Genomic DNA, 15951 nt, shown 5'->3' with positions numbered 1-15951 from the left:
TATTACTCAGCGTTAAACGGACACTGATCTGTGAATAAACAGAATGAGTCACGCTAAAGTGTGCTTAGAGAGCATGTAACCAGGATTGTGCATAGAATGTCTGTGGCATACTGACGTGTGTAAAATAGATTAATGACCCACTGAGCTGTGTGTGTGGAAAAAGGTAGGGCCGATGTCGAACAAGAACCTTTTTCAGTATTGCCCGGCGCTAACCGCCTCTCATACCGCATGAATCTATCAAACAAAGAAGCAGGCGCTGGAGACTGGAAGGCAGGAAACAGAAGTTTTATTCCGACGGAGCAGAACACGTCAACTCAGACAACAGGGTATCTTCTCGAGGTGCTCTAATCGCATCTCTGAGGCCTGGCCTCTTATACACAAGTTTATTGTTTTATTGCATAAAACACATCTCTGTCAACACTTTGATGTACGGAAAGACATCCTCGGAATCCCCGCTTCAAGCCCGTTCCCACACACATTTACAGTAGAAGTCCCCACCCCGGTCACAACAGGTGATGAGTGTCACGCAGCTGGGCATTCCGCCGATTCCCGGAATGCATGTGGTTGATCGGATCTCATGGGGTGGGGGCTTTGATCAGTTGTGGATCCTTTGATGGGGGAGCTTCCTACTGTATGGGGGCAATAAACAGCATCCGCAGGGCCAGGTGGCGGCCTGGGAACAAGCAGGACAATCGGGCACAGAGGAAAGGGGGTTTTATCAAAGGATCCGGGATCATGAAAGGAATGGAGGGAGGTGTTGAGCTGGGAACAGGATGGGGTTCCGAGGCAGGGTTGCGCTGGAGAGGGTTTTATGGCCCAGGCATGTGAGAGCGGGGGCCGTCAGCGCGCGGGGGTGCTTGCGAGGTTAGAAGAGAAAGAGAGAGACGCGCTGGCTATCGGCAGTGGGCAGAGAGGCTATGGCATTCAAAATGGCTGCCGCTTACGCGCACGAATGGGCCTAAAAAGGGACAAGATGGCGCCGATAATGTTGACGCTGCAAACTAGATTTTAACATGTGTGGAGGCTGCGTGTTACACTTGACTGTGCACAGAGGGTGTGTGTCACCTCAGCGTGGCACACAACCTCTATGCACAGTTGAGTGTGATGCATATACTGTATGCACAGTTGAGTGCGACACACACCCTCTGTTCACAGTCAAGTGTGATTCACACCCTCTGTGGACACTAGTGTCACACACAGTATACCCACATTCCAGTGTGAAGCTCACTCTAGTCACCATCAAATCATTGTATTTGGTTACTATAAAACCATAAAAGAGATGCAAGTAATTCAATTTGCATAGTAATATTAAAAAAAGTACAGCCAAAACTTCCACACAATAGATTTGTTTGCTGTATGAGCCACTTGAAGACATAAAATGCATCAAGGTCCCAAAATACAGAAGATTTATTGACATAGAACCCGCTTGGCTCAGCACCCATTGATTTTGTGCTATTGACTGATGTTTTAAGAAACAAGCAGACACTATAACACACATCACTACTGTCTAAGAGCTGCAGGAAATGTAGTGGCTTTTGTACATTTTTGAAACGCTAAGGCTTTTAAGGTTGGTTTAAGAAAAGATAAAATAAAGTCTATAAAATTTGCAAAAGAATGTAAAATGCAGCAAGGATTGCTCAGACAAACCATCGCATGGACAGGCAAGCACACTGTTCCGCAAATAGCTATATCTTCTGAGAAACACAGGAGTGGCTACACAGTGCCAACCAGGGGCGCAACTAGACCTGAACTTTGATGGGGGCTAAGACTCCCAGCCAGGGCTGGTCACGCACAGTGCAACAGTCTTTTTTGGTGCCCCTCCCACATTTCTTCCTTCTCCATGAATTCCCTCACTACCACTCGCCTATAATGCACCTCATCTCTCTACAGCCCCTTTCTGACAAACATTTCATTTTTTTTTATTGGGCTACTCGTAGTTTACTCACACTCAGTTTTGTGATCTGCATGGTACATGTTCTTCGTAGCAGGCACATTAATCCTCTGCACTCTGTGGGTGACAGGAGGGCCCGTGTGAGTGCCCAATGAATGATGAAACAGTGTGAGATTACGGTGAGAGGAGTGACTGCAGAGTGATTGAGGGGACCATATGAATTGGGGTGCGGATGAAAGTGCAGAGTGGGACGAATTAATGTATGGTTAGTGATGGGCTTGTTTGAGTGAGACTGCAGAGCGAGCAGTGAGGCGGGACAGGTGAGTAAAGTGTCACATGAGTGCAGGGTAAGTGGAGTGCTCATGTGACTGCAGGGTGCGGTACAGGGTGAACAGTGCAAGTGCATTGTGGGTGGAGAGTGATCCCTGTGAGTGCAGAGTGAGCGGTGTGCTCATGTGACTGCAGGGTAAGTGAAGGTAGGACTGTGTGAGTTCATGGCAAGTGGCATAAGTGCAGTGTGGTCACCGAGTGCAGGGTGAATGGTGTAAGTGCAGGGTGAATGGTGTGAGTGCATTATGATTAGTGTGAGTGTATTGTGATCGCTGTGAGTGCAGAGTGAATGGTGTGAGTGCATGACGATCAGTGTGAGTGCAGGGTGAGTGTGAAAGTGAAGGGTGAGAATGAGGAGTGAGTTGTCTGAATGCAGGGTGCATTCCCAGACACTTGGAGTAACTCAGCATGTTATTGAGGGCTGGCGTACGGTTTCAGATGCAAGTTAAACTATTGCTATTATAGCATTATTTAGGGTCAGGGCCGGACTGGCCGTAGCGGGCATCGGGTGTTTTCTCAGCGGGCAGGAAGGGTGGGGGCTGTTTTTGGAACAGTGGGGGGCATTTTGGTACACGGGCAGTTTTGCAGCAGTGCTGCAATATCGGCCCCCTGTACCAAAAGCTGCTGCAATGTTTTCCACGTGCATCCACCCAGCGGCCGGTCCGACTCAATTGCCAAGGCCGGTTTGTGTTCCCAGTCCTGCCCTGTTCAGGGATCGAGGAGGGAGGAAATGGATATTGTGCTCATCCTGCAACACATTTCCAGTCTTGTGATTAGGGTTGCCAGCTCATTATATTGATGTCCCAGGCTGTACAAAATAGGCAGTCCACCAAAGCCTATTTTCAGCACTTATCTGTACATACTTGGAACAGCAAATATAAATAGAAAGCAGTTTTAGTGTTGTTGTAGGGCTGCCTGAATGATCTAGGACTGATAATTACGGGGAACAAAAACAGAAAAGTCACATTACAAATGAATACATACTATTTTGTTTATACCCCTATCATTGTCAAGAGGAGGCCTTTGCAGACTCTTTAAATAACTAATGCCTGGTATTTTTCCTTTGGGAACCCTACTTTATATTCCTTTTCATGAAACGCATTCTCACACTACAGCAGTAAAAGTTAAATACAAATGTAAGTAATAGGCAGAGTGGGGGCCCAGGGGGTACTGGAACCAGAAAAAAAACGAAGCCTCTGTAACCAGTTTACAAAGGTATGTAAATATGCAAATGGTCTTTATAGACCTGTGAAAAACTCAGATGTGCCCGGAGATAAGACTCCTGACACTGCCCAGCTAAGCCCACAGCAGCTAGAGCTACATCAGCGCGGGCTAAGACACACGATGAGGAGGGTAGGAGGGGGGGGCAGTTGAAGCCCTTTCCTCTATGGGTGTTGCGCGCCTGGTGCCAAGCCAGATGCAAAAACAAAAAAATTATCTTGGAAGGAAAGTTTCCTGATTCGATTCACACGATGATAAAAACAAAGTTCTAGAAAATGGGACTTCAGCATCAGCTTATCTGACTTGGCTAAGGTGTCCGGTGCTGACAAAATGTCTGGTAAGCAAAGTTCAGAGAAAGAGTTGAATACGCATTTCAACCAGATGTATAAAAATTCAATTTTGCGAGTTGCAAATTGCGACGTTTGGCGACTCGTAATTTGCAACTCACAAAATGGAATGTATAACAGTGTCTCAGACACTGTTTGAGGTTCCTAATGGGGTCGCATTTGACCTGCCTCATCAATATTTATGAGGCAGGTCGCAACTTGTGACCCAATAAGGAATGGCCAGCACTTGCAGGGATGGTGGCCTGCTGGGGTCAGCAGACCACCATGTCTGTGTATGCTTTTTTCAATAAAGCAGTTTTTTTTATAGCAGCCCCTTTTCCTTAAAGGAAAACGGGATGCATTTCAAAAAGAAAAATGAAATGTTTTGGTTTAATTTTTTAAGAGTAGGCAGTGGTCCCTGCTTGCTCTTCAAAAATATTTTTGAATTCATTCATAAAGGGTAATGGGTCCACTGGGGGCCCCCTTCCCCTTTACAAGTGGCTTGCCATCTACTTGAAGTAGGTGGTAAACTTTGAGTGTTTTGCAAACGTAAATGTGGTCGCAAAACAATGGTACATATCATTCTGACTTGCTATAGGAAGGCCCACCCTTGGCACTCCCCTTACTAACAGCGACTCACAAACACAGTGACTCTCAAAATCCTGTTTGTACATACCACCACCCTTTTTTGTGGTTGCAAATAGGCCAATTTCCCATTTGCGACCGCAAAAAAATAGTCATAAATCTGGCCCAAAGCGTCCTTGGTTATCGCCCTGTTAAAACTAGGCTTAGCATTGGTCCAGGCACTAATCCAGAGCAGAAGTGGTGCCAGCTTGGCTTTATCAGAGGTAGAAGGTAGGCTTAGCTTGCAGTGTACGATATTGTAGGAACTGGTAGGAGGAAGATTAAACAGACTCCTTCAGATACCATTTTCTTCCACTTGTAAAAGAAAAGAATGATGGTAACCCCAAACCCCAGCATCATACAGGCCATGGGGACACACCGAAGATTATATATCTGAGTGTAGGGAGTACACTCCGCACTTTGAAAGAGATTAAAAATAAATCCAGCTGCCCTGGCAAGAAAGGTAAACTTGCAACTGCCAGGAGTCAAAGGTGACACCAAAGTAAGTAAAGTTACTTATGCTGCTCAAAGGGTAGCCATTCATTGGCAGAATCATAGTGTTGTTCCTACCTGGGCCACATACTATGATGTGAGACTTTTCATAATAGATAGACAGAGCCAGACTGCTCATGAAGGTCTCCACTAATTTACGCAGGGGTCTCGTGGTCCTAGTCATTACAACATTGTCGTCCGCATAGAGGAACAAGGCAAGTTGGCAATTCTAGGAACATTGCTGGTGGCAACAGCCGGATGAGAGGTCAGAGTGTTGATGCAAATAAAAAACTATAAGGGAACCAAAATGCAACATTGGCAAACCCCGCTAGTTAAGGGAAAGTTTCTCCTGCGGGACCATAGTGCACTTTTGCCGCCAGATCCTCCTGTAAGTTGTGCAGAAAGTTTATCAGGGTGACGTCAGACCCCAAATCCAACAGTAACAACCAAAGATTGATCATAGTTACTCAATCGAAAGTGGTGGATAAGTCCATGAAGGCCAGGTACAATGGGCAGCACTTTAAGATGGTATGTTTGTCCAGAATCAAATGGCTGTTCAAGCACTTTTCTGTTGTCCCCAGCCCAGGAGGAAGACATTGATGAGGGGACAAAATGTTGTTTGGGCTTTCCAAAGAGCTCAAGCGATTGAAAATCACCCTCCCCGAGATCTTACAATGAGATACAATGAGATCAGGCAATAACATTTTGGTAATTTACGATTTTTTAAAAAAAACAGTACGTTAAGAGTGCCCAGGAGCATGAAATCGTACTGAGGAGTGAGTTATTAAAGCGCCCAATCAATCGATATCACATTTAAAAAGATCAATGGGTACTCCGTCTGGCCCTGAGCCTCCCCCGCCCCAACTTTTCCTGATGGCGTCTTCCACTTCCAATAAAGTGCTCATCAAGGAGGAGGGTGAAACACACCCTAGTCTATGCATAATGAAGTGTGTGACACTGCACACAGTGCTATGTGAAACACACATTCTACCCACTTTCTAGTGTGAAACACACTCTGTATACACAGTCCAGTGAAAGACATGCCCTGTTTGCCCAGTCGGTTGGACACACACACCCTCCACATGCAGTGCAGTGACACACACCCTTCATGACAGTTTCACTTGTTTCCATGCACCTGATAAATGCAACTCTGTCTGATTCGCCAGTGGTGGCCAGTATAGAATGGGGTGGGGGGGGGGGGGGTGGTGTGAGTGGGGTGAGGGAGGAGATGTTGCTATTATATATACACACAAAAAAATGCACTATCTTAAAAGCAAATATTCCATGCTCAGAAGTTTTAATATTTTCTACTAAAACGAATGCCTATACGTGTTTTTGGGACATTGGTCTATCGTCCCCTGGGTGCAAGATCAAATGTCAATGATACCACAGGGGATTTCCTTGCACAGGTAGCCTTTCGCTTCTCCAAATTCAACTTATTAGGAGATTTAAACGTACTCCAGTATTGGAAATTTCATAGATTTACATGCTTAAATCATTCCCCATCGTTGAGATGGGAGTCCCCGGTATATATAAAATAGCAATACAAAGCCATTACAAACTAGAAACCAGGCCTAGGCCAATTCCAGTTTTGTAACATGTCCACCTCTTTTTGTAAAAGAGACCAAATAAAAGCAACAATCAATCAGATTAGCCTCACCCTCTAGAACCCTCCTGAGAGAACCTAATACCTTCAGATTTTCTACCGCACGTTGTGCTAGGGACTCGCCACTGAGCTCTGCTCAGTTTTTTCCTTGTTACATTACTCAAGAGTTTTTCAACAGTTATTTCTCCAACAACTTCTTCAACTTCGAATTCAACATGACTGATCAAGAGAAAAAAGGCCTTTTTAGAGCTTGTGCCACCTGCTCTAAGAAAAAGGCTTTACGTGGATGACCCTCACAAAGACTGCATCTATTGCCTGTATCCAGATCACAAGGCCAAAGATTGCAAGGTATGCCATACTTTTTCCACCAAAACCTTGAGAGACAATCAGGGACGTCTCTTGACCTGGCTCCAGAAGCTAAAGTCCCGGAGAGAGCCAGTCTCCAGTAACGATAGTGATGAGGCCTCATCAGCTTAGTCTTCAAGGAGATCAATGAAAAGGGGAAGATCTGACTCTTCATCTTCAGAAGACCATCCTGGGACAGGCTAAGTCCAAGCAAATCTCCTCACCGAGGTATAAAGAAGAGGGAAGGACTGACTGCAGGAGACACTATAGTGAGGAAATCGAGCTCTGTACCTCCATCTTCTCCTCTTGAGGAAAGCAAAGCTCAAAAACCCCTCCTTTGTTCCTTCTGAGGGAAAACAGGCTAAAAACATCCCACTGTCGACGACACCGTTGAGGAAGAAACGGTCATCATCGACACGCAGTGAGATGGTAAAGTCTACTCTGGCTCAAACGACGGGATTGTCGTTGAGAGTTTCCTTGCATTCATCGACCACGGTGCAGCATCCATCGTCGACATTGATGACGATGAGAATGACATCGGCCCTGGTGAAGACAGCTAATTCGGCGACAACGGTAATGACGGTATCGCCGACTGCACTGACGATGATAACATCTACATGTTGGACGACCTTGTCGACGAGAGAAAACATTTCTGGGGAAATTATCAGGAAGAGTCACATAACTTGTGAGCTCACTTCCCCTAGCAAAGTGACACCTCTGCTGCCCACTCACCTCCTAGCGGAAGAAGATTCGGAGGAAGAAAGTCCTTTTGGGTACGCACATAACCCTTCAGAATTCTAGATTCTGAAGACGGATATGGTGAAGAACAGGAATATGACCCTCCACAGGACTATCATAGATGTTATCAGGAAGAGATGGTCTGCATGCCCTCCTCCTTGATTTCAGATTTACAGTTCATATTCTCAGACTATAAAAGAAAATTTCCAACACCGTCTTTGGCTCAGGAACATGTATCAGTTCCTGCTGGTCCACCTGCAGGGCCTTCCACTCCCCGGCTGCCACCACCGCCACTGCAATTGATAGTGGAACCACCACTGGCTGCTCCCCTTATCCAGGATGATACCTCTGGTGATGACCAGAGAGACACAGATCTCCCGGACCCACATAGGGAATGGGATGATTATATAATACCTACTCCAGGTACCCCTTCACTGGTTCCAGTAGATTCTCCACCTGGGGACATAGGTGGTTTCCACAATCTGCTATAAAGGGCAGCCAAAAGGTTTGATCTGCCGATGCCTTCGGTGCAGTCTGGGTGCTTCTTGTACGACTTTAAGGAGCCCTTTAAGAAGTCGGTGAGAACAATTCCCATTGTCAATCATGTATGGGAAGAGTGGCTGAAAGTCATAAAGACACTGGCCACGGTGATCTCGGTGCTTCCTCTTCTGGAGAAGAAATATAAAGCCCCGGAGGATAGCCCGGCTTGCTTTGTGAGACAGCCAAAACTGGACTCAGTTATATCTCAGGCAACACAGAGGAAGTCTAAAAAGCCAGCAGCTCCTCTAACAATGCCAATGGATAAGGAAGGACAATGCTGGAAAAAGATTTTCATCTATGTCAAGCCTGCTCGTCAAAGCGGCTAACGCTTTAGCTATTTTGGGGCTCTATGACCGCCAGATGTGGTGTGACCTCTCTCCCTACCTAGACCAACTGCCTGAAAACAGCAAGGTGGAAGCGAAAAAGATCCTCCAGGAAGGGGAGAGGGCCTCTTCGGAGGTGATTGACTGCGCAATGGATACTGCAACAATTGCATTCCGTTCCCTAGCTGGAGTAGCATTCCTTCATTGCCAGGGTTGACTTCGAGCAACCTCATTTAGATTTAAGGTTCAGAACAAAAGTTTGGACCTTCCATTTGATGGAGAGGCTCTCTTTGGTAAGCACATAGATGATGTGCTCCAAGACATCAAGAAAGACATGGACACGGCAAGGTCTTTAGGGACGCTTCAATACTGCAAGGTCTCTTTTCAGGGCGCAAGGGGCAGAGGTCTAACATCATACAGAGGAGGTTACTAACAATATTGGTACTCCTCATATACTCCTGCCTCTCAGTCTTACCATCCACAATACAACCAGTGGCAGGGTCAGTCCATATCATATTCAAAGATGGCACTCAGAGGAAGAGCAGGACGTCAGGGGAAGGATTCCTCTAGGCGTCAATAGTGGCTTGCTGGCTCTGAGTACTGTTCCTCCCCTCTTTAAACACCTGTGTGGGGCAGTATCTCCCTATACTTCCAAAATTGACAACATATAACATCGGATCATTCGGTTCTCAATATAGTCCAAATTGGAGTTTGTCATCCTCCTACAATCAAATCCTCTCGCTCCAGCTTAACAAAACATCTTCATCTCCTGCGACTAGAAGTCCAACAAATGCTGCAGAAAGGGGCAATAGAACCGGTCCCTGTCTCCCAAAGAGGGGAGGGTTTATAGTCCTGGTTCTTTCTAGTTCGAAAGACTGTCGAAAAGTGGCGCCCTATTCTGGATCTCAGGGAGCTCAATACCAATATCATCGAACAGTCGTTCCGCATGCTCTCCTTGCAGGACCTACTTCGACATTTAAATTCAGGAGATTTCATGGCCACTTTGGCCTTGGGGGATGCATATTTTCATGTTCCCATCCATCCATCGAACAGGAAGTTCCTTTGCTTCACAGTAGCCAAGAGCCACTTTCAGTTCAAAGTTCTCCCATTCGGCCTCGGGTCGGCACCAAGGATCTTTACGAAGATGCTAGCTCCGGTAGTGGCGTTCCTAAGAAAACAGCAGCACCAGGTTTTACCCTACCTGGATGACTGATTGCTAAAGGCTCCTACCAAGTCAGCAAACTAGAAATCGGTGGCAGCTTGTACAACACTGTTCGAAAGTCTGGATCTTACCCTCAACAGAGAAAAGTCAAATTTGTGCCCGTCCAAAAACTCAAAATTCCTGGGAGCCATAGTGGACACGTCTCTAAACAAGGCATTTCCTTCACTGGAAAAACAAACCAAACTGATGTTGATGGCCCATCTACTTCTGGGATTCATTTTGTCCTGCGTTCCTATCACTGCAGGCTACGTATGTGTCCTCTTCAGGAGCAACTGGACTTACAGTGGCGTCAAGTGGAAGGATCTTTCGAGGACATGATCAAGATCACTGTGCCCATGAAAGACGCCGCTTCATGGTGGATTCACAATGAGAACATTTCCCAGGGTCTCTCCTTCATGGTCACCTCAGCTCCTTAGATAATTCCAACAGATCCATCTCTGGAGGGCTGGGGAGCAGCCATGCAAGACCTCCAAATAAGTGGCCGATGGCTGCACCATCATCGTCTTTTGCACATCAATCTGCTGGAACTCAAGCTTTTCTCCCAAGAATAAAGGATTTGTCAGTTCTAATAAGAACAGACAATACTACGGCCATGCATTATATCAACAAGCAAGGCGTCACAAGATCCTGTCTACTGTTGGTGGAAGCTCAAGCTGTCTGGGAATGGGCGATCTTACATGGGGTCTTGCTAAAGGCGGAGCATCTCCCAGGTAATCTCAATGAGACAGCGGACACACTAAGCAGACTAAAGTCAGTCAGTCAAAAGTGGGAGCTGGACCATAAGATCCTGGAGGACATTTTTGATCTATGGGGCAGACCATCCATGGATCTCTTTGCTACACCGGAGAACAAGAAATGCTAGTTCTTCGCAAGCTGGTATCACCATCCGGGATCCTCTGGGAATGCGTTTTCGATGGCATGGTCAGGCACCTTTGTGTACGCTATTCCCCCATTCCTCTGATCCCGAGGCTTCTCGGTAAGCTGAAAATGGAACCCTGCAAAATAATTCTAATATCATCGTCCTGGCCTCGCCAGTACTGGTACATGGTGCACCTTCTCCTATCCTTGGAGCAACCAGTTCCCTTGAATCCTATTCCATCCTAAATGAGGATGGACCAGGGCCAAGTACTACATCGCGATCCCTGCAATTATCAGCGTGGCTCCTGAGCACAGAGAATTTCTCAACTTAAAGCTCTCCACAGGATGTAGAGAAATCCTATCTCAGGCTCGTGCTCAAAGTACTAACAAAACCTACAGGATGAAGTGGAAGAGGTTTTGTCTCTGGTGCTGAGAACCGGGAGTTCACCCTTCCTCTTCTTCGGCACATGAAATCCCACCTTACATCCTTTCCTTGCCTAAGGCTGGCCTGGCTCACTCATCGAATAAAGTTAATCTCCTGGCCATATCTCGCTTCAGAAGGACTTCTGCAGGCCTTTTGCTCTTGTCAGCAGAATTTTAAAGCAATTTATGGAAGGACTTTTTCGGGCCTTCCCCTCCACTGCTGTGGCACCTTAATGTGATCTTGACTCAGCTCGAGAAACATCCTTTCGAGCCGATACATAAAGCGGACCCAAAATTCCTGTTGTGGAAGGTGGCCCTTCTTAGTTTGACATCAGCGAGAAGCATTAATGAATTGCAGGCTCTCAGTATACAGGAGCTTTTTCTTCAGTTTAAGAATGAGACGGTAGTACTTCGTACTAACCCTAAGTTCATCCCAAAGGTACCTTCCGATTTTCACTTAAATGAACCTAAGGTCCTGAAGTCTTTTTTTTCCCTCAACCTAAGACTCCAACTGAGAGATCACTTCACTCACTTGACATTCAGCATTGCCTGAAATACTATCTTGAAAGAACAAAAGATTTCAGGAAGTCACCGTATCTCTTTGTGGCTTGCAGAGCACATCAAAAAGGTTTTCCCCTTTCCAAACAGGAGATTGCACGTTGGATTTCCAGGTCTATCAAATATTGTCATCAGTTAGCTGGAAAGCCCCTCCAGGGGAAGGTCCATGTTCACTCTACAAGGGCAATCTCTTCTTTATCAGCCCTCTTTACTGGGGTACCTATCTGGGACATCTGCAGGACAGCGACCTGGAAGAGTATCCATACCTTCACCAGACATTACTGCTCAGACTCTTCGACACACAACGACTCTGCAGTGGGCCAAGAAGTCCTGAGGAACCTGTTTCAGTAAGGGGTGAGCTTTCTCTCTCATCCCTCTTTCCTTTTCCTTCATAAGTCCCTTGCATATTCTTTGATACAGTTTATCGCTTTTGACAATTTGGTATGCATACTCAAGCATGTAATTAGCATATAATTTTGAGGATAATTTTGTTTCCACACTCTCTTTAAATTGTGGTGTGCTGGATTTTTTAGACTTCAAGTTTTAAAAAAAAATGGGGGTGGCTGGGGGGGCGAGAAGTCTGAATTGCCGAGAGGTGTCTTCTGTTAGAATTCATTCCTCATTCTTTGGCCATGTACAGGCAGGTCCCCTGACGCTGAGTGGGATTGGCTCCTGTTTATAGGGACTTCCTACCCGTACCTCATTGCTTGGTTTTGTGCTCCTGTCGTTTTGGACCTGGTCTGTTTTGGATCGACTACGCTCTTCTACTCAAGCTTTGCCTTCCGTGGGAGTTCCCGAGCCCTTGCCTTGCAAACCGGCGGCTGCCGGTTTCCGTTTTCCTCCCCGTCCTTTGCAGAGACTAGCGTCCTATGTTTGGCACCCCTATCGGGTGTTTATTTTTAATCTTCCTCTGGTTTTTGCGGTTCTACTTACCCCTGGGACCCAGTTAGTGATTCAGCCTGGACTTCTGTTCTGTACACGGCTGCATGCAGGCTGCTGTCGGGCGTCTCCCGGGGTTTTGCTGCAGCCGATTCCCCTCGTTGTGCCTTTTTTGGGTCATTCCACAAACACTTTGTGATTCCTGTTTAAGAGTAGCATTTTCTTTAGGTAGTCAGTCTAGGTTGGGGGTTTTCTTGTTTGGACTACGAATTTGCCTTTTTTGACACCTGATGGACTTCACAAGGGAGTTTTTTTTATGTCCGTTGACTTTTTCCCCTTCGTTCTTGCCCTATCTTGTTTACATGGACTTGGACCAGTGGCGTGTGGGTGTAGTTGAAAAGAACACCACCCCTACATTTATACAGCATCAGGAGATGGCACTTCGGTAAGAGGGGCATATAGTCTAGGGGTGTCTGTTACTGTACATGGCCGTAGAACGACTACTTGTTGGCTTGTATCCATTTGGATTGTTACTATTGAGCCTTTGTCCTTTTGTCTCCCACTACAAGTACTCTCTTCTGTTTGATGGGATCAGCCTCTCCACAAGTCCAGTGCTCCCTCATTCTTTTTTCCCCCCTCCCTCTTCCGGCGTTCTAGTTGCTAGTGCCCTGTATAAATATTTCGGTGCACTCTGCTAGAGCGAGGGTAGGGGATAGGGATCAGCATCGCCTCTGCAGTATTGGGCATTGTTGGATGGTCGAAGTGACATATTCGTTCCCATTTTCTAATCTGGTTGGGCATTGTTCATGATTGTTCAAGATAACGAAAACACAAAATGTGCTCATGACTGCTAGCTACTCTGATACAAGCATGTGAATCTATAAAAGTTTCAATTCTGGAGTAAGAAAACAAGTTACTTATCTGTAACTAGCTCTCCAGTATTGGAAACTTTCATAAATTCACATGCGACTCACCCTCCTCCTCTGGGAAAGCTCGATCTTCTGCATCTTTATGGTTATCCTGTCGCACTACGACTACGAAAATTTGAAGGTCTGAGGTTCTCTCAGGAGGGTTCTAGAAGGTGATGCTAATCTGATTGGTTGTGGATTTTATTTGGTCTTTTTTACAAAAAGAGGTGAACATGTTACAAAACTGGAATGTGCCTAGGCCTGGTTTATAGTCTGTAATGGCTTGGCATTGCTATTCTATATATACACCGGGGACTCCCATCTTGACGACGGGGAATGATTCAAGGATGTGAATCTATGAAAGTATTGAATGCTGTAGAAATAAAGCAACAGGTAAGTAACTTGTCATCTTTCATATGAATAAGACAGAAGACTTAGAGACCATTACTTTAATTGATCGTCTCCCAGGATTCGAGTTCTAGCAGCTTGTGAAAACATTTACTCATAAAACAAGTCACATCTTAGACCCGGTCTGTGCTAATCACCTTTTTTATCAAGGTAAATCCATCTACGCAGATTACATGTCAGACCATGCCCCAATTCCTTTCTGGTTTAAGATCCCTTCTGCCACTAGGATTTCAATCAACAGCGGCAAAGTAAAAAGGGTTAGCACTCGATCATTGAAACAAGTTAATCAGGAAAATTGTTGTGAAGCTTTAGGTAGCTTAAAACAACCTAGTGAGAAATATTATTATTAAGACCATAGAATATGATAACTGGATTAATGATCACAAACATCGTAACAACATGCCAAGAAGAACTTGCCCATCACCTTTAGGGTTTTCAGACTCTCTTAGGGGTACTAGAAACTAGTTATAAGGTAATAAGTTATAAGGTAAATGGAGGTCAGCGTACAGGGAAGAAAAACACAGTTATAGGGAGACAATCCCAAAATGTAAATCTCAGATTATAGCAGCTAAAGCTGAGCATTTCAGCCAATCTATTTCTAACTCTGAAAATCCTGCCCTAGAGATTTTTTCCCCATTGTTAACTCATCCAGAAGCTGGAAATAGTTCTCTGGCTTTCTTTGAGGAAAATAATTTGTTTTAAAATCATATGTTTTGCTCATAAAGCATATTACAACCCAGGATCTAGCTACCTTAGTAGTAAAATTCAAAAATATATCCCTGTGTCTGATCAGGCAAATGTTCTAGTTTGATACCTTAGGTCGAACAAATCAGATAGTGTGGCTGACCTTAATTTTTCATGGCATCCAGTCTCTGAAATGTACTTCCACAAGGGCTCAAAGAAAATAATGAGCATAACTCCTACTAGAAACAGCTCAGGGCATGGCTTTTTCAAAGCAATTAATCCTCGTTTTCTAATGGCCAGACTTAACCTCTTTCTAATGGGTCTCAGCGTGGGACACCCTTGTGTAGCTGTTGCACTTTAAAAGTCTAATTTTATTCATTCAGCATTTCGCACTGAAATGTGCACTGGAGACATGTCGCACCAATCGGTGCACAGGATGTGTGGCACACTGAACTGTGCAAAGGAGTCATGTTACAATGAATTGTGAACATGTGCCGTAGGCTGTAACCGATACATAGTGAGCATTTCACGCTGAACTAACTATATATATATATATACTAGCAGCCCGCCCCAGCGTTGCCTGGGGCAGAAAGAGGCCGGGGGCAGCATTTGATGCTTGCGTGCCCGTCCCTCTGTGCACACCTGCTCCCGACCCCCACCCTCCTTGACTCCCTCCCGCCCAGACTCCTCCCGCCCGTCCCTCTGTGCACACCCGCTCCGACCCCCTCCGGCTCCGACCCCCTCCTGCCCCGACTCCTCCCGCCCGTCCCTCTGTGCACACCCACTCCGACCCCCTCCCGCCCCGACTCCCTCCCGCCCTGACTCCAATGTGCATTTACCTTACCTGAGCTGCTGCTTCATTCCCGCGCTCTTCACTTCACCGCAGCTCCATGTCCGCCGCTCGTCATGACGCACCTGAGCCACCGCTTCTCCCCGCGCTCCTCAATTTACCGCTGCTCCATGTCCGCCGCTCGTCATCACGCACGTCGCGGCCAGCGCTACGTCGCGGCCAGCACAGCGTCGCGGCCGGCCCTACTTTCAGGGCACTACTTTTTTTTAAAAGTTATATTTTTAAATTTACGTTTTCTTTTTATTTTGTATCGCCTATGTCCATCTGCACACCCTGACAATTTCTACAATGTATCGAGTGTGTGGATTGGCACTGTGGTTCCCGAGTTTACCTGGCTCAAAGGTGTGTGTTCTCTCTTTATAATAGTAGTATATATATATATATATATATATATATATATATACATATATATACATATATATATATACACACACATTGTAGGAGTCACACAGTATTGTGCAAAGGAGACGTATGGTGAATTTCGTGTTGGTGTACAAGTTAAATGTTAATAGGTGTGTCACACTTAAATGTGCCTTGACTCTTTATCACAGTATTTCTAGTTGTTTGCCCCGAGCTGCGCCCTCAAGTGCCACTTTCTCCAATTCGAAATTAGTACTTTTCAACCCTTCCCCAAAAACATTCCCCAAAATATTCCAGGCGTTTGTCGCTCTGCTCTCCTGACCCCAACATGTAACCAGAAATCTGGTGTGCTGACCCTTACCTGT

At 45.8% G+C, this 15951-nt stretch overlaps 1 protein-coding gene across 1 annotated transcript in view; it reads left to right on the top strand.

The window, feature by feature from the left end:
- The window catches only part of CDH4 (cadherin 4), a 676299-nt gene that overhangs the window by 643500 nt on the left and 16848 nt on the right, over positions 1 to 15951 (top strand). The gene's annotated exons all lie outside the window — the stretch shown is intronic.

This window comes from Lissotriton vulgaris, chromosome 7, assembly GCF_964263255.1.
Source record: "Lissotriton vulgaris chromosome 7, aLisVul1.2, whole genome shotgun sequence".
NCBI classification, from domain to species: Eukaryota; Metazoa; Chordata; class Amphibia; order Caudata; family Salamandridae; genus Lissotriton; species Lissotriton vulgaris.
This window is presented reverse-complemented; position numbering and strand designations above follow the sequence as displayed.